This window comes from Felis catus, chromosome D1 (assembly GCF_018350175.1).
Source record: "Felis catus isolate Fca126 chromosome D1, F.catus_Fca126_mat1.0, whole genome shotgun sequence".
Classification (NCBI taxonomy): Eukaryota; Metazoa; Chordata; class Mammalia; order Carnivora; family Felidae; genus Felis; species Felis catus.
This window is the reverse complement of record NC_058377.1, coordinates 96,894,561-96,918,211: the sequence shown is the minus strand read 5'-3', so window position 1 is coordinate 96,918,211 and position 23,651 is coordinate 96,894,561. Positions and strand designations below refer to the sequence as shown.

Here is a 23,651-nt window from a genome sequence, read left to right as displayed (position 1 = left end):
GATGTGGTTTCTGAAGCTGCATGATGTGAGGGAGGAGGGAGGGCAGAGGGAGGAGGGCTCGCTCTCTCGACACCTCAGAGAGGGTGGATGGGAGGTCGTGCCCGGCCTATGGAGGTAGGGGGCCTTTTCATCCCTGCTTCCCTTCCCAGAACCCCCCTCGTCCAGCAGCCTGGATGGAAGGAGGGATCAAACTCTTCATCTCAGAGGCCCCGACAGGGCGCCTGGGTGGCTCAGTCGGTTAAACGTCCGACTTCAGCCTCAGATCATGATCTCGTGGGTCGGTTTGTGGGTTTGAGCCCCGGGTTGGGCTCGTGCTGACAACCCGGAGCCTGCTTGGGATTCTGTCTCCCTCTCTCTCTGCCCCTCCTTGATTCACACTTTCTCTCTCTCTCTCTTTCGAAATTAATAAATGAACTTGAACAAAATAAAAGGGGGGGGGCTGACAAGTGGGTCTGTCAGCCTTGAGGTGAGGCCTGGTGGAGGGTGGCCCCCTCCCCGCGCCTCTCCCTGGGGTCACGCTCTTCCCGGCTGACCTTCCCAGGCTCCGGCTTGCCCCCTCCCCAGCTCCCCCTCCCCCATTGCCCGGGACTCCCAGACTCACTGTAGCTACGGTTTCACCCTCCGCACAAGGACACGACAGGCTCCAAACCCTGGCTCCTCCACCGCTATATGACAAGCGGGGTGCCGTGTGACCCCCACCTGACCAGACAGGAGACTGAGGCCCTGAAAGATGGGCTGCGTGCGCACTGCGTGAGGGTGCCCAACTCGAGGAGCAGGTGGGGGCTGGGATCCGGGCCGACAGACCCCGGGGTCACGGGCCCTGGCTTCATGCCACAGGTTTTTCTACTTCCGGGGCATTTTTCTACTTGGGGTGAGGGCACCAGGTGGGCAGGTCCATTCTGCAGGAAGAGGCTGAGGTTCACCCTGGGGCACCTGGTTGCCAGGTCCCAGGCATCTGGGCCCCTGGACCCTCTCTGTTCTAATGCACCGGTCGTTTCAAATTGCTTTATCCACTGAACTCTTTTTTCGAATCTTACATAAAGTAATAAATAACAAGAACACTAGCCAACAAGGTTTGGGCACTTCCCATGTGCCAGGCTCTGTGTTAAGCACTTCACGTGAACTTTCTACTTTGACCCTAAAAATAACCTCATGGATAGTTGCTATTATTATTGGCAATTTATAGATGCAGAAAGCAAAGCCTAGTAAGTCAGATAAAAATGGCATCGTTGCTCTGGCTGCACACCTGTGACCTCCAGGGGTTCCTCAGAGCACAGCTGAAAACCGGGGCACAGGTAATCCGCAACATTCCTGGAGCTGTGGCAGCCATCTTGTGACCATGAGGCAAAAGCCAAGAGGAGAGTTGAGAAGCCAGCCGAGAGCCCTACTTCCACGGAGCCACCGAGTTTGCCAACTCTCCAACTGCTCATTCCGGGTGAGACAATACATTTCTTGCCGGTCCAGCTCTTTTCTCTGGTCTTTCTACCACATGCAGGCGAAGCTTGCCAGTTGAGAAGCTCCGTGAGGTCTGCGATGGCGTTGCCTGGAGCCACACCGTGGCCAGAGACGATGGAAGGCTATTGCCCCGGTGGGTTGCTGTGGGACCCAGCCTCTCCATCAGGAGGCTCTGTCTCTTCCAGCCAGGAGGCGCAAATCCAGCCCCAGACCTTTCTAGACAAAGCGGCTGTCGAGAAAGTCTTCCTATAATAGAGCCTTGGTGTTTATCCCTCACGAAAAGACGTTCCGCCCCAGGTGAGCGGTGGAGGGACCGTGACATGTGCCCTCTAACCAGGACCAAACGTGAGTCTGTGCTGGGTCCCTGGCAGCCTTACCCTGAGAGCTTCTATTGCTGTCCATGGTCTGCCGTTTATGCAGCCAAGAGTTGCCGTGGATCCCTCGGGGTCTTGGAAGGAAACAGAAATCCTATCAGCTAGGACTTGGAGGAAGACCGAATGAAGGGGCCTCACAGAGGTGCAGACAGGGAGTGCGTCCTGAGGCACCCTTGAACGAGTAACAGCAGGAGGCCATGACCGTCCTCGTCCTGAAGGCGTGAGGGGCGAGAGCCCCGCCCGGACTGGGGTGTGAGGGCCCCGCCACCAATGCAGGAGCTACCGCAGCCGGAAGCAGCAGAGCCCAGGAGGAAACACCCCAAACCCTCTCTCCTCCCATTCGGGCCTCCTCTCGGCCTCTCCCGACCATCATCAAGAATACGGGAGCCTGGGATGACATCCCTAGAGGTCAGCCTCCTGAGGCATGGAGGGCAGAGCGTGGGTGGAGGGGGGTGCCAGGGGGAGGGGCGGGCAGGAGTTTCCTCCGCGTGTTCCAGAACTTCCCCCGCGGAGCAGAGGGAGACCACGCCCCTCGAGCCTGGTCGGTTCTGATAATGCTGGATCCCAGTTCGGAGGCCACTGGGCAGGCTGGGCTGCCTTACAGCAAAGTGGGGAGAGCCCCAGGGGCGAGGGAGGCAAGGAGCCAGCGACCCCGCCAGACAGGCACCGGAGGGGTTCTCGGGAAGGGCCCTTGCGAATCAATGGCAAATGATGAAAAATGCAGGCAGATAAATAACTTAAAAGACCCAGCCTTGCCGGAAGCGGTTTCTGATCTCAGCTTGGCTGCTGGACAGCCAGGCGGGCAGGCTCTATTTTTAATCAGGGGCCGTTGGGCGGAGACAACCGGTTCCTTTGGGTGGCTTGGGAAGAAGGCTCTGCCTGTGTCTTCCCTATGCGACTGCTTTTGCCTTGTCCCCGGGAGCCCCTCGTCTCCAGGCCCAGCACGGGAAAGGTCACCGGCAGCCCCCACTGTGGAGATAAGAGAGGTGGAGACCCTGGATCCGGATCTCAGAAAGAGATGTGTTGAAGCTCCTGCTCTGGCGCTTAAGTTACGTGTTTGGGGGCAGCTTGTTCAATCTTGTCGCATCTCAGTCGCCCCCTCTTGTGAAATGGGATAACAGTAGCACCAACTCCTGAGGCATCGATGCAGCCGTGTCTGTGCCGGGCTCGGCACACAGCGCCTGCAGGGGAAGCGCCCCACGGACGGGAAAGGGCGCTGAGCTGCAATTTGGGAGGAAGGCCGCCTGGGTCCACATCCCAGCTCTACAGAGCCTGCCTAGGCTTCGGTGTCCTTGCCTGTAGGATGCACGGCTTGGCTGCGTCCGCCCTCTGCAGCTGACACAAGGGTTAGGTGACACGATGCCCAGATGGCGCCAGACCGATAGTAAGTGCTAGACAGATGGCAGCGGTTGTGGTTGTTGTCATTGTCTCAGGAATATTGGGACCAAAGAACAAATAACCAGAGTCACTGCTATAGAGCGGGGTCTGAGCGGGGGAGGAGGCTGCTGGACACACACACACACACACACACACACACAGTGGAATATTATTCAGCCCCTGAGATGAAAGAAATCCCGTCTTTGGTCATGTGGATGGAAGAACCCACAAGGCATGCTGGTGAGTGCAATACGCCGGATGGAGAAAGACAGATACACGTGCTGTCACTTCCTTCTGGAATCTTTATGTAAAAAAGTTAAACTCCTTGGGGCGCCCGGGTGGCTCCGTCGGTTCAGCATCCGACTTCAGCTCAGGTCACGATCTCGCAGTTTGTGAGTTCGAGCCCCGCACCCGGCTCTGTGCTGCCAGCTCAGAGCCTGGAGCCTGCTTCGGATTCTGTCTCACTCTCTCTCTCTGCCCCCTTCCCTGTTCGCACTCTGTCTCTCTGTCTCTCAAAAATAAATGAACATTAAAAAAAATTAATAGTTAAAAAAAGTTAAACTCCTGGACACAGGGAGTAGACAAGTGGTCGCCAGGGCTTGGGGAGGGTAGGGGAGAGAGGGCGAGGTCGGGCCAAGGGTACGAGTCTCAGCTGTACGATGAGGAAGGTCTGAGGAGCTCACGGACACCACGGTGGCTACAGTTGAGAACCCCGTGTCGTATCATTGAAACTTGCTGAGAGATTAGGACTCAAAGGCCCTCACTGAAACGAACAGGGGGGAGTGAAAGGCATGGAACACAAGGGGTCGTGCTCGGGCCCAGTGAGCACGCTGCCCCAAGATGCCATAGGGAGGGAGGAACAGACTCACTCTCCCCCCTCCCCCCCTGCAAGGGCCTGCATTTCCTAGTTGGTGACGCACATGTGGGGTAGTGTGAGCTGTTACAAGATGCCTCTCCCAGCCGGCAGGGTTCCCTGGAGGACGGGAGACCATGTCTCCGTCCCCCCATCTCCCGTATCTGGGTTCTGGACTGGTGGTATATAGTCGGTGCTCCATAGGACAGTTGCACATCTGTGCATTGTGTTACTGCTTACAAAGCATATCCACGCCCGTTATCACCTCTCAACCCTACAGCCTGAATCCTCAGTCTACCCCCATTTAACCCACTCAACCGGCCCAGGCGACTTGTCTCGGGCCACACAGCTGGTGGGGATATAAGCAGACTCCCATCACACCTTGGATGGTCCTGTCCTCTGAAATGCTAGCTGAAGTGGTATGGGCTTTTTGTTTGTTTTTGAATGCTTACAGTGTCTCAGACCATGACCATCCATCATCCGATTTGATTCTCATAATAGCCTCGTAAGGGAAGTGTTACTATTGTCCCCGTTTGATAGGTGTGGATGCTGAAATCCTACTGTAGTGTTACTTGCCCAGGTCACCCAGCCACTGGGGCAGAGCCCTGACTTGGAGCCCAGTCCGCTCCCGAGAACCTTCCAGAGTCTTCAGAGTTCACACCCTCAACCACCACACTCTGCTGACCACCATTTTCTCTTCCCGACTCCAAAGCCGATTTGGAGACGATGCCGCAGCCCTTCCTCCAAGATGTCCATCCTGCTTGTCCCGCTCCCTCATGCCATGCCCAGGACAAAGCGAGGCAGAAGGGTGGACACTGAGAGGTGAAATGACATGATCAGGGTCAGCACGACAGTTGGGCAGCAGATCCAGGATTAGAATAAGGTCTGTTGGATTCCAGAGCCTGAACATCTGCCATATAATATTGCCTTCAATCATAGTTTTAAATGTTTATTTTCCAGAGAGAGAGAGATTGAGAGTAGGGGAGGGGCAGAGACAGAGGGGGAAAGAGGACCCGAAGCGGGCTCTGTGCTGACAGCAGCAAGCCCCATGTGGGACTCGAACTCATGAACCGTGAGATCATGACCTGAGCCTAAGTCCAACGCTCAACCGACTGAGCCACTGAGGCACCCCTGCCTTCAATCATATTTAATTAGCTTTGTATTTAATTTAATGTACTTATATTTCATAGTGGAGTGCTTATAGGTCATTAATTTCTCATTTATGGCTCTTACCCACTACATTGTAATTAAGGCTTTGTTTGTTGCAGTTAAGGATTCAATAGATCCCGTGTATATGGTGCTTAATGCACATGGTTCCTACAAAGAACGGGGACTCTCCAAGTATCTCTGAGCCCCTCTTGAGCAAAGACTGGGTTTCAACTGCCTCTTTAGCTGTGGAGCCCAGCCTAGTGCCCAGTACAGTGTTGATGCTCGGAGCAATGAACGAAATAAATGAAGAGCGGGGGAGCTGAGCATCCAGCCACCTTCTCGAACTTCCTTTGCTGATTTCCAGGGCTTCCTCCTTTACGTCACAACCTCAAAGATCTGAGGTTGCAGGAACACCGAGTGGTACAGCAGTACAACCTAGGATTCGTGTGAACTGCCAAGGGGTGGACTGTATATAGCAAGGTGGCTGAGCATGTGAGCTCTGGACCCGGCTTGCCTGGGTTCACATTCTGACTCTACCACAGTAGTTATGGGACCTCAGCCAAGTCACTTAGCCTCTCCCGTTAGCAGAAGCGGTTGCCACAGGCAAGGCTCGGGATGGGCGTCACCGCCACCTGGGTGAAGGCATCTTGGGCTCCACCAATGGGCAAGGCAGATGCAATCAGTGCCTTAATGCCTCTCCTCCCTCAGACTCCCCTTGCGGCCAGCTTTGTACTCTTGCCTGGCCAAACGCATAAAGCCTTGTTAATAATGAATAGGCCCCTGTCTGCCTTACTTAACACTGAGCTCCAAGCAGATGCACAGTCCTTTATAAATGATCCGGTCCAGCTGATTAGGCCCCACGGGGCGCATTCCTGCAGCCAGCCTCTTGTTCCCCATAATGGAATCATAATGTTAATGTGATTTCAATTAGGGCTACGTTACAGAACACAGGTGCTAGAGTGAGCCTGCGGGCCGGGAGGCCTCCCCAGGGACTCATTTTCCTGGGAAAGGTACGTGTGTTTCCAAGGCCTCCGCCAAACTCAGGAAAAAGCAAGTCACTGTGGCTGAAAGGAAGCTGTGAAAACAGACAAGAGATATCCAAGCTCTTTGGGGGCCCTGGCCCTGTGTTTCTTATTCAAATTTGACTAGTGTGTAGGCTCCTTTTATAGGAGAAAACATGTCTTGGGGACTTCTGAGGTTCACAGGCCCTTAGGCCCCAATTTGAGAAATTGAGGCCCAAGGTCTAAAATATTACTCTGGTAAAATGTCTTTCCATCATAAATTATCGCTGTAAAAGGAGACAGTCTTGTTCACGTGTAAGGGGGTTCACTACGTGCCAGATAGAATCCTTAGTATTTTATGTGTATGAACTCATTTTTTAGATTTTATCATCAAAACGCAAGCATGTGGACATTTTTTGAAAAATTTCGTGGGATGCAAGGATTCCTAAGAATATATTTCCAGGCTCCAGTCTGGGAAACCCCGATCTGAATTAGCCAGCCCAGATGGGACCTTGAAGCGCACAGGGGGGCCAATTCTCGTTCTCCAGATGAGGAAGCAGAGAGCCGGACAGGGGAAGGGACTTGCTCAAGCTCTCCCAGTAAGGCAACGGACAGAAGGAGACAGAACCAGTGTCTCCTGACTCCCAGCCCTAGTGCCTTCCACCATGCTCATTGTGGAGAAGGCACAGAGGAAAACAAAACAAACAAAAACAAATCCAAATCCCACTGTCCAGAAATCTCCATCACTAAGATTCTAGATATCCTTCCAGTCTTTTTTCTGTAAACATACATGCACTTTATAGCATAAAATGGGATGATAATGAATAGACTCTCGCAATCTGGTGTTTTTCCCTGCCTAAGTATATCATGTCAGGTGGGCAGCACTGGGGCATTTATTTCTCAGGCCATGTCATTAATGACCCCCTAGGTTCAGGGTAGCCTCTCTTGAAAGCCTCATCTTGCCCAGGTTGTCCCCTGGCTCCTGTGCTCCAAACACTGAAAATGATTTGCATTTCTCTGATCAAGTCATATAAAGGATGGACGGATGGTCCTAGAATGGAAAGATGGATGGAAGGATGGATGAATGGATGGATGGATGGATGGATGGGTGAAAGGTCTGTCTTCTCCTTCCCTAAGTAAGGATGGGGGGAAGGAAGCAAGAGAGTGGCAGGAGTATCCAAAGGTCTTAGTGACTGGAGACAAGACTCAAAGTCCGCCTGTCACCCAAGCCTTTGGCCATAGCCCAAATGTCAACTAGGTTTAATAACTTAGCCTTCCACTGGCTGCCTGTAGGCTGACTTAAGGTTATGCCCCTGAAATAAGCAGAGATGTCCTTTGGAGCATCTGAAGAATGCTGGTCAGAAAACTCCCCTTGACCAGAGCGCTGAGCCCCTCTTTCACTGACAGCAAAGATCATGGTGACCTGAGTGTCTCAGAAAGTAATGCCCCAGAGCCGCCCAGCTGGCCCTAGCCTCAGGCTCTGAGGGGCCTCCTCAGACTCACCCAAATGAAGTCTCGGAATAACCCCCACCCAGCTGCCCAGGCTGGATTACAGGAGGAATGGGGAGCCGGAGAGGCTTGGAGAGGAGCCCGGAACCCTTGGAGCACCAGTGCCAGCAGGGACTCATGGATTCTCCCAGGCCACCCCACCCCTTGCATAAACGTAGACCCCGAGGCTGGAGAGGGTGGTGGTTCCCAAGGTGCCCCATGGGCCGATCGATGGGCTTAAATGCAGGTCCCAGGCCCTAGGGCTCACTCCTCATCCTCGCTGTCACCGGACCCTGTTATCTACTCCTTGGCTGAGCGTGTGGCACCAGTCAGGAGCTCCAGGATCTCTCCGTGGGAGCATGGCAGGCACGGTCTCTTGTTTATAATCAGAAACTGATGCTCCTTTCACGGCAACCCCTGTAATGTTCCAGGTTGAATCAATATCCAGGATTCCTGGAAGCCGACAGAATTCCCCAGCCATGCCACTGAAGGAAGGAAGTGGGACAGGTGTCTTCACGTCGTGAGCCCCTGGTTATTACCACTGGGACTCTGACCTGAGGAGGGGGGCGACGATGGCATGGCGTTCCATGACCGGCAGGTGCGGCCGTGCCCAGTGGTAGCTAACTCACACCAAGAGGCCCATCCCGGTGTGCCTGCGGTGCTGGTGTTGGCATCTCCCCTCGCCAGCTGTGTGGCCTTTCTGTCTACACTGCATGGCTGGATATAGGACGATGGGGCAAGGGACACCGAGAAGGGGTGGCCTGCAAAAAAAGAGGAAAATGGGGCATGTATTTCGGGTCCTAGAGGCCAAGGGAAGAGAGTTTTCCAAAACGCAAGGATTTTCAATAGCAGACTGGAGGCCTATTTACTCTCCTTAACCCAAAGCTCACCGAGAACAACAATGAATTTGGAGAAGAAGAAAAAGAGAACAAGACCTCCATCTTTTATTAAACCATAAAGTATACTCGCTAAATGCTATAAAATAGGATCTCAAACAAGAGCCGTAACAGTCGCAGGAGGCAGCGGGCGTCCCTCCAGCTGGCACAGTGGGAGGCCTGCGGATGACAGGGGTCTGGGCTGAGTTCAGGCCGTGGAGGCGTCAGTCACCATCCAGAGGCAGGTGCAATGCCACAGGGCAGTGTGGGGGCAGGGAGGGAGTTTGCTGACTCGCCTCCTTCTCCGCCCAGCACCTCACACTGCCCAGCACAGGCGGAGAAGGAGGGAGACAGATAGAAATTGCAGATCGCAGGCACGCCTGGGTGGCTCAGTCGGTTGAGCGTCCGACTTCGACTCAGGTTATGATCTCGCGGTTCGTGAGTTCGAGACCCATGTCCGCCTCTGTGCTGACGGCTCGGAGTCTGGAGCCTGCTTCGGATTCTGTGCCTCCCTCTCTCTCTGCCCCTCCCCTGCTTGCACTCTGTTTCTCTCTCAAAAATAAACACTAAAAAAAAAAAAAAGAAATTGCAGATTGTAGCTCTGGAGCCCCACAGCCTAGAGGTCTTTGCTGAGAGTCTTGGAAAGCTGAGCATGGAAACTGGGGGGCTATGTGCCCGGAAAGGAAATGAAGGGTTTAGTAAGAGTGTGTTGGCGAGTACGCACCCCAGTCACTCCCCAGAAGCCCTGCCCCACTCTCTTAGCATCATCCTTCAACAAATGGCTGGGTCTGTTCCAAGGTGGACGATGATCACAAAGGAAGCATCAGGGGACTGAAAAACAAACCAAAAAACCCCCCCAAAAATGGAAGTGGAGGTGAAGAGCATAAGCAAAAGGAAAACTAGCTTACATCACGGGAGGAATCATTATAAAGAAAAACAAAAGCCAAGGGAACGTTCAAGCGCACAGCTCTCCATGGACTCTAAGAGACTGCAGGTGGTTTGAGCTCTCCGACTGAGCTAAGAGATGCCCAGGGTTCCTTAAAGAGATTGCAAGGCCATGGGCAGAAAGAGACTGAATTGGTGGCACTCGGGAAAGAACTGGAAGCCACAGAGAAAACTGCTTGGAAATTAAAAAGCATAGTGAAAACAACCTGACTCAGAATAAACAGACCTAGAACAGAGAGAGGCACGTAGTGAACACCTGCAGAAAACCCCACCAAAATAAGTGGAAAGGAAACAATAAACATATAAAAATAGTACACTATTTTTCCTAGGGTTGTTGTCATGAAGTCCTACAAACTGGATGTCTTAAAGCAACAGAAATGTATTCTTTCTGTTCTGGAGTCCAGAAGTTCGAAGTCTAGGTGGTAACAGTCTTGGCTCCTCCTGAGAGATCCGAAGGAGAATTTGTTCCACAGCTCTCTCTTAGCTCCCATGATGCTTGGCGACCCCTGGCTTGTGGCTGCAGCCCTCCCAGCTGCCTCCATTGTCACATGCATTCTTCTCTCAGGGTCCCCTCTTCTTACAAGGACACCATGTTGGATGAAGGGCCCGCTCTAGTTCGATATGGTCTCATTTTAACTAATCGCATCTGCAACAACCCCGTTTTCCAATACGGTCACATTCTGAGGTACCAAGGTTCAGGACGCCAACATACCCTTGGGGAGACGCAACTCAGCCCATAACAAGTAGTTATAAGAGAGACTGAAAGACATAGAGGACAGACCAGAGAGATACAATGTTTGCGGTGTTTCTGACAAGAGAAATGGAACAAACAGAAGAAAGATGAAAAATATTCAGATATAATGGGGACAAATTTTCCTGAAATAAAAATCTGAATGTGGAGATACAAAATGGATTCAGGACCATCCGTATAAGGCATGATATTCTAACTTCTAATGAAGTTCCTGAACTTCAAGGCCAAAGAGAATTATATGAGATTCCAGGCAAAAGCCTGTCTTGAGTTTTGAGTCACACAATGGGAGAAATCAGGCTGGCTGCAGACCTCTCCAGACATATACTGTGCCAGGGTCAGTGAGCAACATTTACGGGGTCCTGAAGGACAGAAATTGTGACCCAAGGAATTTATACCCATATATCTTCCCTTCAACTACGAAGGCTACAGACAGACATTCCCAAGCAACCGAGAGCTTTGGGAATGAGTGTCTCTTATTCCTTCTTTTTTGTGTGTAAGTTTATTTATTTATTTTGGGAGAGAGAGAGAGAGCGAGCGAGCACAAGAGATTGTAAGCAGGGGTGGGGCAGAGAGAGAGGGAGAGAAAGAATTCCAAGCAGCCTCCACACTGTCAGCATAGAGCCTGATGTGGGGCTCGATCCCATGAACTGTGAGATCATGACCTGAGTCGAAACCAAGAGTCAGACACTTAACCGACTGAGCCACCCAGGTGCCCCCCTCTTACTCCTTCTTGAAACAGACAGCCGAGCAATAAAATCTAGCCAGCAAAGGATTTCTTAAAATAAATAGTTCAGAATGGAGAAAGCAGGGTAAACATATTGGTGATAAGCACTGAATCCATTTAAATATAGAAATTGAAATCTTTCCAAATTTGGAGTATTAAGCACAGTGTAAATGTTGTAAACATCAACAATAAATAGTAATACGACTAACAAAAATTGGGATATGGAAAGCAGAAAGTAAGAGAAAGTATAATGTGCTGATTTCCTCATTTTTCACAGCAAGAATCAATAGATATTCAGAATAAAGTTGGGAAAACGACATTTAAAAAATAATATAGTTGGGGTGCTTGGGTGGCTCAGTCAGTTGAGCGCCTGACTTTGGCTCAGGTCGTGATCTCGCGGTCTGTGAGTTTGAGCCCCACGTCGGGCTCTGTGCTGACAGCTCGGAGCCTGGAGCCGGCTTCGGATTCTGTGTTTCCCTCTCTTTCTGCCCCTCCCCCACTCATCCTCTGTCTCTCTCTCTCTCTCTCTATCTCTGTCAAAAATAAACATTAAAAAAAATTTTTTTAATAATATAATCATTCTAATCTCATAATTAATATTTTATATAATCATGTGTCTTATCTTTAAAGACCTGATAGAAACTAATATCACTAGCTATGAAAAATAATTTTATCTGAAATGTAGCAGTTTCTTCTGTCTCAATTTTCCGACTTATGATTAAGCTTTTTTTTTTTTTGAAGTAATCACAGATTTACAGCAAAGTCGCAATATACCTTTCCCCCAGCTTTCCTTAATGCCCATGTCTTGCATAACCATGCCATATTTGTCCAAATATGAATGCTGACACTGACATTGGTACAAGACCGTTAACGAAAGCACCTATTTTATTTGGAGTTCACCAAATTTCCTACTAATCTCCTTTTTCTGCTCCCAGATCGAATCCAGAAAAGCACAGTCCGTTTAGTTCTCATGCCTCCTTAGTCTCCTCCAATATGGGACTCTTTCCCAGTCCTTCCTGGTCTTTCATGACCTTGGCATTTTTAAAGAGTGATGCTCAGGTGTTTTGCACACTGTCCTTCAATTTGAGTTTGTCTGATGTTTTCTCGTGATCAGAATAGACGATAAATTTGGGGGAAGAATACTAAAAAGGTACAAGCGCCTTTTTCATGTCATATCAGTAGGTCCGTGAGGGCAACATGACTTATGACTGGTGACATTAACCGTATCACTTGGTTAAGGCGGGGTCTGCCAGGTGTCTCTGAAAAGTAACTGTTTTTCCCCTTCCATACTCTATTTTGACAGAAGTGGGTCGCTAAGTCCAGCCCTTACTCAAGGGGAGAGGAATTAACATCCACCTTCTAGAGGAAAGAGTATGGAAGAATTTGTGGAAATACACTACAACCACCACAGTAATTAACACATATTTTTGAGAGATACTTCGGGGACATTCATCTGCATTAAGTATTAGTCTTGTGTTCGCATGATAATTTCCAATTGCCCTCGTTCATCCTACATTTATTATTTTTCATTCTCGATGAGGAAGATTTGTCCTTTCTCCTGCATTTATTTATCTAGTCAATCATTTGTTTATGTCACTATGGACTCATGAATATTTATTTTATTCTCTGGGTTATAATCGATACTATCATTATCTATTTTGTTGCCCAAATCATTCCAGGCTTGGAATTTGGCAGCTTTATCAGGGTGGCTCCAGGGTCCTTTTTCTTTTCGGTACTGTGACAGTACCATGCAGGATAGTTTCACTGCCCTGAAAACCCCCTGTGCTACACCTATTCACCCTCCGTCCCCCAGACCCAGGCAACCCTTGGTCTTTTGTTGTCTCCATAGTTGTGCCTTGTCCAGAATGTCAGATGGCTGGAACCATATAGTACACAGCCTTTCAGACTGGCTTCTCTCACTTAGCAACACGCATTTAGGGTTCCCATACGTCTCTTCGTAGCGAGCTAGCTCACCTCTTTTTATTACTGAACAACATCCCACTGTCTGGCTGTGCTGCAGTTTCTTTATCCTTCCCCCTATCCAGTCACCTATTAGAACCTATCGGTTGCTTCCGAGTTTTGCAGATCACGAATAAAACCGCTCTAAACACTCGGGCGCGGGTTTTTATGTGGACACCATTTTCAAATAAATCGGGTAAATGCTTAAGAACACAATTGCTGGGTCATGTGGTCAGACTCTGTTTACCTTTGTGGGAAACCACAAGACACTGTCTTCCGAGATGGTTGTAACCTGCGAACTCCCACCGGCAAAGAGAGTCCCCGATACTCGAAATCCTCACCAGCCTTTGGTGTTGACAGCGTCTTAGCTTTTAGCCATTCCTTTTATTTTAAGTTAGTTAGTTAGTTAGTTTATTTATTTATTTATTTAGTTCGTTAGTTTGTTTATTTATTTATTTATTTATTTATTTATTTATTTATTTTTGAGAGAGAGAACAGGGGAAGGGCAGAGAGAGAGAGAGGGTGAGAGAATCCCAAGCCGGGGCCATGCTGTCAGCGCAGAGCCCGACGTGGGGCTCGATCTCACAAAACCGTGAGATCGTGACCTGAGCTGAAATCACGAGTTGGATGCCTAACGGACCGAGCCGTCCAAGCGTCCCGGAGTTTAGCCACTCGGATAGGTGTGTGTCCCAGCATCTCATCATTGTGTTGATTGTCAGTTCCCTAATGACTTGTGACATTGAACATCCTGCGTCCTCTTGACGTGCTTCCGGTTTGGGGGTGGTTTTGTTTTCTGTCTGGAAGTACTTTCTTACCTCCCGGTACTATATGATGCTCCAAGCTCATCTTGTATCATCTGTTTTAGCTTTAGAAGCAGCCATGCCTGCAGAGATCACTGGCTCCTTTCACGGGAGAATGGTATTTAGAGATCAAGGTCTGGGTGCGAGGCGTGATTATTGCTATTGGGGTGGCACTGCCTCCGGGCCCCCTCAGCAGACAGAGCTAGGAAATATATGTATACACACATAACGATATTTATTTCTGTATCTATCTCTGTGTGTATAATGTATATATATAATGCACACGAGTTACACGTGTAGAATACATATAATAAACGTGTGTTCATACTGACATCTGGAGTGTCGTCTAGGATTACAGCATTCTTTCCAGCCTCCCCACCTTACTGATTTGTAACTTCTTTCTCCGGCAGTGGAAACCCTGACTCTGATAATCTAGAATATACATACTTATTTGTTCAGCTCTTGTATACATGTAAAGTAGTTTTAGAACGGTTCACCTGGACCCCTGAAAACAAGTTAACGAGAACAGAGTATCTACGTACAATGTTTCCTCTTTAGCTTTTTAGTATCTAGTCAAAACACTATTTAAAAAATTAGGTCAGGGGGCGCCTGGGTGGCGCAGTCGGTTAAGCGTCCGACTTCAGCCAGGTCACGATCTCGCGGTCCGTGAGTTCGAGCCCTGCGTCAGGCTCTGGGCTGATGGCTCAGAGCCTGGAGCCTGTTTCCGATTCTGTGTCTCCCTCTCTCTCTGCCCCTCGCCCGTTCATGCTCTGTCTCTCTCTGTCCCCAAAATAAATAAAAACGTTGAAAAAAATTAAAAAAAAAAATTAGGTCATTTTTCCCCCCACTGGATTCATTTTTATACAGTTAAAGTCAAGTAAAATTCAATTCCATATTTTTTACTTAAAAATAGAATATCTGTTATCCCATATTATTACAGTACAGCTCTTTATTTTTCTACTATCTATCCACTCTTCTATCCATGTAGATGCATCAAAGCATGTCTGGAATTGTATTAACCAAATGCTAATAACAGTTGCCTCTGAGTGATAGAATTGGGGATGCTTTTGTTTCGCATTATTTGGGTCCATTGTTCTGTAATTAACGTTTACATCAGCATGTAGAGCATTTTTACAGAAAATGAAAAATTGTTCTCTAAGACCAGGGAGAAAATGGTCCACAGGTGGAACACTGCTAAGGGGTAAAATTCCTATTTGACTTAGTAGCTAGAAAATTATTTTTGAGCCCGATGAGAGCCATCGCTTGGGAAGAGCGAGGGGCAGGAGCCAGACCGGATGGGTAGAGGAATAGATCAAAGGCACGGACGAGGCAAGCAATGAAGGTCAGTGCTTCTCCAATGTGTAGCATTTCTAGGAACTGACTGTCTTGTGAGAACATATTCCTGAGCCCAGGGGTTTAATTCAGAAGGCCTGGGGTAGAGCAGAGACTTTTGCTTTTCCACCAAGCTCACAGCTGCTGCTCAGGCTGCTGGTCCTCATGCTACACTGAGCTGCCCAGATGTAGACAAGTGTTTTGAGAAGCGCGATTGGCCTGGAAGGAGGCAGGAGAGGACAGTGGAGGAAAGTTGCTTTGTGTGGATTATTTTGCTGACAATGTCTGGTTTTTATACCCACCTAGTAATACGTAAACAAAAAGATAGAGAATTATAAAAAGAAATAGACAAGTCAACAGCCTTGGTGAGAGATATTTTTAAGATGTATTTTAGAGGGAGAAAGGGACGGGGGGGGGTGTGGAGAGAGAGAGAGAGAGAGAGAGAGAGAGAGAGGATCCCAAGCAGGCTCCACGCTCAGTGCAGAGCCCAATGCGGGGCTCGATTTCACAACCCTGGGATCGTGACCTGCGCTGAAATCAAGAGTCCAACCCTCAACCGACTGAGCCACCCAGGTGTCCCTTGGTGGGAGATTTTAACACACCTTCTCCAGTAGCTTTTAGAACACGGTGGCAAAAAAGGAAAAAACAAACAAAAAACCCCAAGCCAGTGATTATGTAGGTGATACGAATAACACGATTAATAAGCAATGCCTGACGTACAGAAAAATACACCAAATAATGACAGAATTATTTTCAAGGGCACGTGGAATTTTCCAGAAGGATTCTTTTGGGCCATAAAATAAGTTTCAGCATATTTCCACCGATTGAACACAGAGTCCAGTCTGCTCTTTGACCACCATGGCACCCATGATGACAATAGCCACAGAACTTCCAACGTTTAGAATTTATGTAATACACTTGGACTTTCTTAACTTTTATTTGAAAGTAATTTTAAGTTTACAAAAAAGTTGCAAACATAAAACTGTACAAAAAAGCACCTCGTATGCCCTTTGCCCAGATCCACTTACTGTAAGCATTTCACCCCCCATGTGCTTTATCATCTCCCCGCCACTCTCCCAACACACACCTCACACAAAATGTTTTTCTAAGTTCTCAGCTGAGAGAGATACTGCTTGCTGGCCACGTGACTGAGTCCCTTGGAAGTGAATCAGCCAATCGTCCGCTGAGCTGCCCGAGCACCCCGATGGAGCAAAGATGAGCTAGATTATAGATCTGTGAGTTAAATATTGTTTTATGCCGGTGAGTCTTGGGCGTTTTGTTACACAGCAGCATGAACTGGAATAGACATTGTGGGGCTTGGGAGCTCCCAAGGTATACAAGGGCATTGTGAGTACTTTGAGGGCCCACTGAGGCTCCTGAATTTCCAGTGGGACCAGTTCCCTCCCCCCCCCCCCCCCACGCTGCGAGGTGATCTCCTCCTGCTCTCCTAGTGCAGGTAAAGAGAAAGCAGGGAACTAACTCATCCAAGACTGGAATTTTGTCGGCAAGTGCCAAAGATAGGTGGAAGAGGGGAATTCGGGAATTGGCAAAGAGTGTCTTTGACATGGTGGGTCATGGTAGATTAGATTCCAAGTTGGGTCCCGAAGGAAAAGGAGGCAGAAGGAGGTTACCAGAAAGGAAGCAAATGGAGGGGTGTGATGGTTAATTTTAGGAGTCAGTTTGGCTGGCAGCAGGTCGCCCAAATATTTGGTTACCATTATTTCTGCGTGAGTCTATACGGGTATTTCTGGATAGAGTTGGCATTTGAACCAGTGCGGTCAGTAGAGCAATGTCCTCCCCAGTGAGGGTGGGAATCATCCCATCCACTGAGCGGGCCACCGCTGAGCATCTTCCAGATTGCCGCCTTCCCTGACCTCTCTCAGTACCCTCCTCTGTTTGCTCTGCCTCCCCTCTGCTCACCTCAATTTTCTCTGTCTCTCCCGGCCCACCCCCTCCACCACACCATCTGGCTCCCTGAGGGCTGGCTCGGTGCTTTGTAACCCACCCCCCCTCCATCCCCAGCACTTAGTCTGACACATCCTGAGGCCCAGAAAACCTTGCGTGTGGACACGAGGAACGGATGGACCGGATGGACCGGACGGGTGGTGATGGTACTGGTCGTCCCACACCCTCTGCCTTGTCATTTCCACCCCACCTTCCAGAAGGTAAAAATGGGAAGCCAGAGAGGTTAAGAGGCCTGCCGGGGTCACACAGCAGAGCAGCTCTGGCGGCTGAGGCCGTAGCAGAAACGAGATCAAGGGCGAGGTGGGTGGGGGGCCAGTTGGAAAGAAGCCAAGAATCTCAGCTCTCCGATGGGCCAGGACCTCGCTGGACCCGGGCAGACGCCCCTCTTCTGCCCTCTTCCCCCCTCCCTCGGGCTGCAGGGAGCAGCCCAGGGCTCGGGTGGCTGCCCCAGAACATTTGGCAGCCTGTTAACTTAATCCTCGCCCAGCTGGGGGCAGGGGTGGGGGGCTGGCTGTCACCTCATTTCCGAAGCAGCTACAGGCTGCTGGGGAAACAGCTGGACCGGCCCAGCTGTATTTCCCCCACTCCCCCGCCCCCCTGCAAGTCAAAGGGAAAGGACAATTAAAAGAAAACCCAGGGGTGGGAAGGCAGTTTTCCAAAGCCCAGGTTGGGGCCCCGCCCGCCCTGGGAGGGGGAGGCACCCTGAAGAAATCCCGCCTTAAATGGATGCTTATTCTTTTTTTAAAAAATTTTTTTTTTCAACGTTTATTTATTTTTGGGACAGAGAGAGACAGAGCATGAACGGGGGAGGGGCAGAGAGAGAGGGAGACACAGAATTGGAAACAGGCTCCAGGCTCTGAGCCATCAGCCCAGAGCCCTATGCGGGGCTCGAACTCCCGGACCGCGAGATCGTGACCTGGCTGAAGTCGGACGCTTAACCGACTGCACCACCCAGGCGCCCCAATGGATGCTTATTCTAATGGGAGGTGAAGGGAGAGGGGCCCAGACCGATCCTGGGGGTGGGGAGGGTTAAGAGAGGGGCGAAGATGCAGGGTCTGTGCCCACAGATGGGCCTTCGTGAGCTTCCGGGGGACTGCCCTTGAGTGGCCAAGGTGCAGGAGGCAGACCAGACGGCAAGCCCTGAGGTGGCCGGTGCTGAGGCTGCCTTCTCGGGGAGGCGGGGCATTCCTACCTTCCTTCCTTCACCCACACCTCCAACATCCCCTGAGTCCCCGTGACACTCCCTGCTAGGGTTAGGGCCAGGCAAACCAATCAGCCCCTGCCCATGCCCTTAGGCAACGGGGGAGACCCACAACTAGCAGTCTGTGCTAAGGGGGTGGGGCAGGGGCTGGGACAGCCAGACGACAGAGAATACAGGACCGTGAGTGGGCCCAGGGACACAGGACAGAGAGCCTTCCCACGGCTGTCCCAGCCTTTGGGACCCAGCGTCCTGGGGAAAGGGTCCTCTGGGGCCCACCCTCACCTCCAGGCCATGGTCTAGAGGGGGCGGCCACATTCCCAGCATCTGGAAACAGTAGACCCTGGGAGCCCTTCCCTCAGCTTCTCTGCCCAGGATGCATCCCGTGGTCCTCGACGGAGCTGAGGACCTTCCCGATGACTGTCAGACCCTAACATTCTTCAGGGCAAGCTCACTCCTGCCCTCCCACCTACTCCCTCGCACAGCCCACAGCGCCTTACCGAGACCCTGAAGGGTATTCAAGCTCAAAGTTGAAATGCTTCATTCATTTGCTCCTTCCTTCCTTCCTTCCTTCCTTCCTTCCTTCCTTCCGTCCGTCCTTCCTTCCATAAACCTTCACGGAGCATCTCCTCCGTGTCAGGCACTGGTCTGGGTGCACAGGTGGGGGTAATCACCGCAATCTTCGAATACTCTAATTGCTTCCGACTTTTCTCTTCCTTCGAAGACGGAGGGGTGCACCTGTGCCAGTGGGTGACGTACGGGCTCTCTGTCACTCCCTCCTCACCGCTGGCCTGTGAGTCCCAGCTTTGTGAGTGACTACACAGGGAACACCCAGACGGGGCACCCCCACCCGCCAGCAATGCCAAGTCAGCTGGAGCGGGGGGGGGTCCCCCTTCGGTCCCTCCCCACTCTCAAGGAGGCTGGTGTGAGCGGGAGGCGGATGACGAGATAGGCCTCCCCCAACCATCCGGTGCCGCTCAGCCTGGGGGCCCCAGCCACGGGCCCCTGCCGCAGCCCAGACCCAGAGCCTCCACTGATCAGAAGTCTTGCTGAGTGTGTGGCCGTGGCCCGGGGGGGGGGGGGGGGCGCGGGCGCTGGCACTGCCCGTGTCCCAGGCCCTCTTAGGGGTCCCATCTGCCCCTGCTCAGCAGATAGGGGAGCAGCGCGCTCAGGAGAAAGAATGCCGGGTGGGAGTCAGGAGTCAAGGGTCCCAGACCCGGCCCCCGCCCCCCAGCCCCACCTGCTTTGTCAGTTCAAAGCCCCATCACCTCCGTCTCTCTCGCATCTGTGGAAGGAAAGAGTTTGACCCAGAGAATCCTGAGGCCCTGCGGGGTCTGTGGCTCAGTTTCCCCATCTGGACGGGATGGGGTGCCTTAGTACTAACTGTACCCCTGGGACGAGATAGGTTGGCCTTTCCCATGAGTGCGGATTCAGGGGAGCCTGGGACTTTGGAGGGTGAAACTGGGGAAGGGGGGTGTGGGAGGCTGACGTCTCACTCGCATCCTTCCAGATTACCCACATTTCTCTATCCGTGTATACTAGCAATTAAAACCTAAATTAAAAAAAAAATTAAACTTAAGCCTTTCCACATGGTCCCTTCTCCTAGGGACCGTGATTCGGCTCATGACTCTCCTGGAGCCTGCCTTGTGGGTGACGCTGACTCAGGACCTGGCACATGGCAGGAGTTTCCACTGACACCCTCTGCATTCGCTCCCGGGAACGTGGATTTGCCGGCCTCCCCACCCCGGACCTGCTGGAGTCACGCCCCTGGGAGCACAGAGACCCCACTGGATGCATCTCAGCAGCCCCCTCCCCGCCCAACGCCATGCATGTGCTCCCACACACGTGGACGCACATGCATGAGACATGCACACACGCATATACAGACACACATAGACATACACACACACACACACAGCCCACACGAACCACAGACACAGACATGCACGCAGACGCATACACATAACTCCCGCCCCGCCCGCTGGGGTGCTTTACACATCCCTTAGTCAGTGATTAAGACACATTTACTAAATAATAAATGAGTGCAAACTCTCAGATCCAGGAAGCCAGAGCGCGGCTGGGCCCTGCCCGTCTGCAGCCTCCCTGGCCCCCAAGCTGCCTGCAGTCTGCCGGAGGGAGAGACCACGCAGAGTGGGGGTGCCCCGCTGCCTCTAATGGACCCCCCCCCACCCTCCGTCTGGCGGGCTCGCGAGCACTCTGGGTCCAAACCGGCCGGTCCACACATACGGAGTCCAGCGAGCCTGCAGCCCTGTCCTCTGTGGTCTGGCCCACCCAGCCCAGCTGGGCTGCTCCCTGGCTCAACTTGAACTTGGCTCTTTCCAGATACAGCGTGGTTCACAGGGAGGAGCCGGCAGCCCACACTCGTGCTGTCTGGAGTCGTCAGTCGCCTCTTGGGAGTCTGGTCACACACTCACTGGAGAAAGGAAGGGCTCCCTCCCTCCCTCGAGTTGGGTTGAGGGGTTGAGGGTTGGAGGGAGGCTGTGCTGAGCCCTCAAATGTTGGGGCTCAGATGGCTTATTGAAAGCAAGACTCAGTCCTGGCCCAGCCAGAAAGAAGTGATGAGTTCGGGGTTCTATGGTAAGTGGATGGCAGAGTGACCCCAAATCTGGGGCTGTTTCCACAAGGCTGACTTCTTTTTTAATGTGTGTTTTTGAGAGAGACAGAGAGAGAGTGCGTGCGTGTGTGAGTGAGCGGGGGAGGTGCAGAGAGAGAGGGGACAGAGGATTCGAAGTGGTCTCTGTGCTCACAGCAGAGAGCCTGATGCGGGGCTTGAACTCGTGAACTATGAGATCATGACCTGAGCCAAAGCTGGACACTTAACCGACTGAGCCACCCAGATGCCCCCACAATGCTGATGTCTCAAATCTAGGTGAGCTCCAAGGACCTGGGGAGGGGGGCCCTGGGGCCTGTTGGAGGCCAAGGGGTGACTGCAGAGAGTCCTGGAGGACGGGGGGCCTGGGGCCCCCGTCTCCTCAGCTTCCTGCAGTCTCTCGGGCCCCACCCCAGAGCCAGGCTCTAGGCTGTGGCTTCAAACTCTTGCCTCCTGCCCAACTGCCAACTGTTCCCTCTGGGAATGCTCTGTGCCCTCGGCTGCCAGCGTTCCTGGCATGACGTTTCTCTGGTGCCGGGAGGAAAAGGGCCACATGGTCCCCATATGCCACCGGGGTGGGAAGTTTACGCGGAACAGCTGAGCTGGCTTCTCCTTCTTCCCTCAGCAGACTTCCCTGCCTCTCTTCTCTTTGTCTTCCTCGGGGGACCTCCCGCTCCCGACCAAGAAGGAGATAAAATAGCATGTTTTAGCATTTGCAGGGCCGCCTGACTTTCCGACGCTTGTCCACACGCACTGGTTTCGATTAAGCAAACACGCACGCTCTAAAATCAAACAGGCACATATCCTTCGCCAGTACCTGCAGGGCCAGGTAAAGGTGAGCTCCTCAGAGAATGACCAGACGTCCGTCTCCCCATCCATTTCTCCACCCCATCACCCACCATCCGTCCATCTCTCCATTTTTGCATCCCTCTCCCTTCCCTTTACCCATCCTTCTCTATATTCATCTCTCCCTCTCTCCCTCTCCACCTCTGCATCCCTCCTCAATCTCTCTATCCCTCCATTCCTCCCTTCCCTCTCTATCTTTCCATCTCTTCATCCATCCTTCTCTCCTCAGTCCTTCCACTCATCATTCCACCCCATTATCCCTTCATCCAGCCAATCAGGCGTCTTTCCCTCTCTCCCTCCATGCTGTTACTCATCTGTCTTACCATCCATCCATCTGCCATCTAATCACCCATCCATCCATCCATCCATCCACCATCCAATCAACCATCCATCCATCCGTCCATCTGCCATCCAATCAACCATCCATCCATCCGTCCGCCATCCAATCAACCATCCATCCATCCGTCCGCCATCCAATCAACCATCCATCCATCTGTCCATCTGCCATCCAATCAACCATCCATCCATTCATCCATCCATCCATCCACCATCCAATCAACCATCCATCCATCCGTCCATCTGCCATCCAATCAACCATCCATCCATCCGTCCGCCATCCAATCAACCATCCATCCATCCGTCCATCTGCCATCCAATCAACCATCCATCCATCCGTCTGCCATCCAATCAACCATCCATCCATCCGTCCGCCATCCAACCATCCATCCATCCGTCCGCCATCCAATCAACCATCCATCCATCCGTCCGCCATCCAATCAACCAACCATCCATCCGTCCATCTGCCATCCAATCAACCATCCATCCATCCATTCATCCATCCATCCATCCATCCATCCACCATCCAATCAACCATCCATCCATCCATCCATCCAACCAACCACCCACCCCCTCTCTGTGCCTCCCTCAATCTCTGTATCTCTTATCCCTCCATCCACTTTTCCCCCTCCACCCCTTCTCTCATCTGTCCACCTCTCCATCCCTCCCTCCGCTTATTGAGCGCTCTCCGTGAACCAGGCCCTACCACTGCAGGCTGCATACTTGATATCCCAATAAGCGTTTGCTGACTGAACCTAATGGTGCCCCCGCCTTCTGGGGCTTACCCTACTGTGACGGTGAAGTCCGCAACTAACTCCAGTTCTGCAGTTGGGAGTGGTCTGTGCTTGGGAAGCCGATGGACAGAAGAGAAGCATCTGAAGGACCAGCTTTCATGAGTCCTTACGGTGAGCCAGGAGCCTTACATACCCACTCTTTTTTCCCTCTCTGCAGTCCTGGGAGGATGATAAGATTTATCCCCATGCTATCAACTGAGGAACCGAGCCCAGAGGCTCTGGCGCAGGAAGGAAATCGGAGTGCACCTCGGCCCCACCATCAGTTCCACTTTGAGGATCCAACGTGTGGTGCCCTTTCTGGTTTCACTGGAAATCCCTCCTCCAGCAAATCCTGTGCTCCACCAAATACCACACCACGAGGCTTGACGTGTTTGCCCCTGCTCCTTCCCCTGGAATACTCTAGTCTCCTTCTCCCAGAAGAGATCCTACCCACTCTCCAATATTCATCTCCAAGGATGCCTCCCTCAGGAGATCTTCCAAGATTGCGCCTAGCTCTACCCCTTTCGGCAAAGAATTAACCATTTCCTTTCTTCCCACAAAACTTGATTTGCTACCCCCTTTCACACACATTGCATTGTCTTCCTTGTCTGAAGATGTGTCGAGTGAGGGGACTGTGTGTCTGTTTTATCCCTCTGAGCTCCTTAAGTGGGTTGGGGACCTGCCGTCCGAGTCGCCTTGCCACCCACCCCCCCCCAACATACACATATAACCTAATACCAGAGCATGTACAGTGGGCAAGCAATATCGTTGAATCAGATCGATAACTAGGGGTGATAGTATGTAAATTTACCAGCCAGCAGAGCAGGGAAATGAACCAG

General features: G+C 51.6%; 1 long non-coding RNA gene across 2 annotated transcripts; it reads left to right on the top strand.

Annotated features, from left to right (window-relative positions):
• The first annotated feature begins 1,954 nt into the window (after positions 1-1,954).
• On the top strand, positions 1,955-23,442 carry LOC123380586. Of its 2 annotated transcripts, none has more exons than XR_006586560.1 (5): positions 1,955-2,237; positions 16,194-16,318; positions 17,106-17,248; positions 19,853-21,692; positions 22,991-23,442. It is a non-coding gene; the product is annotated as an uncharacterized LOC123380586 (long non-coding RNA). The 2 variants fall into 2 exon arrangements; XR_006586561.1 differs by having other exon boundaries at positions 1,958-2,237; positions 19,853-21,136.
• The last annotated feature ends 209 nt before the right edge of the window (positions 23,443-23,651 follow it).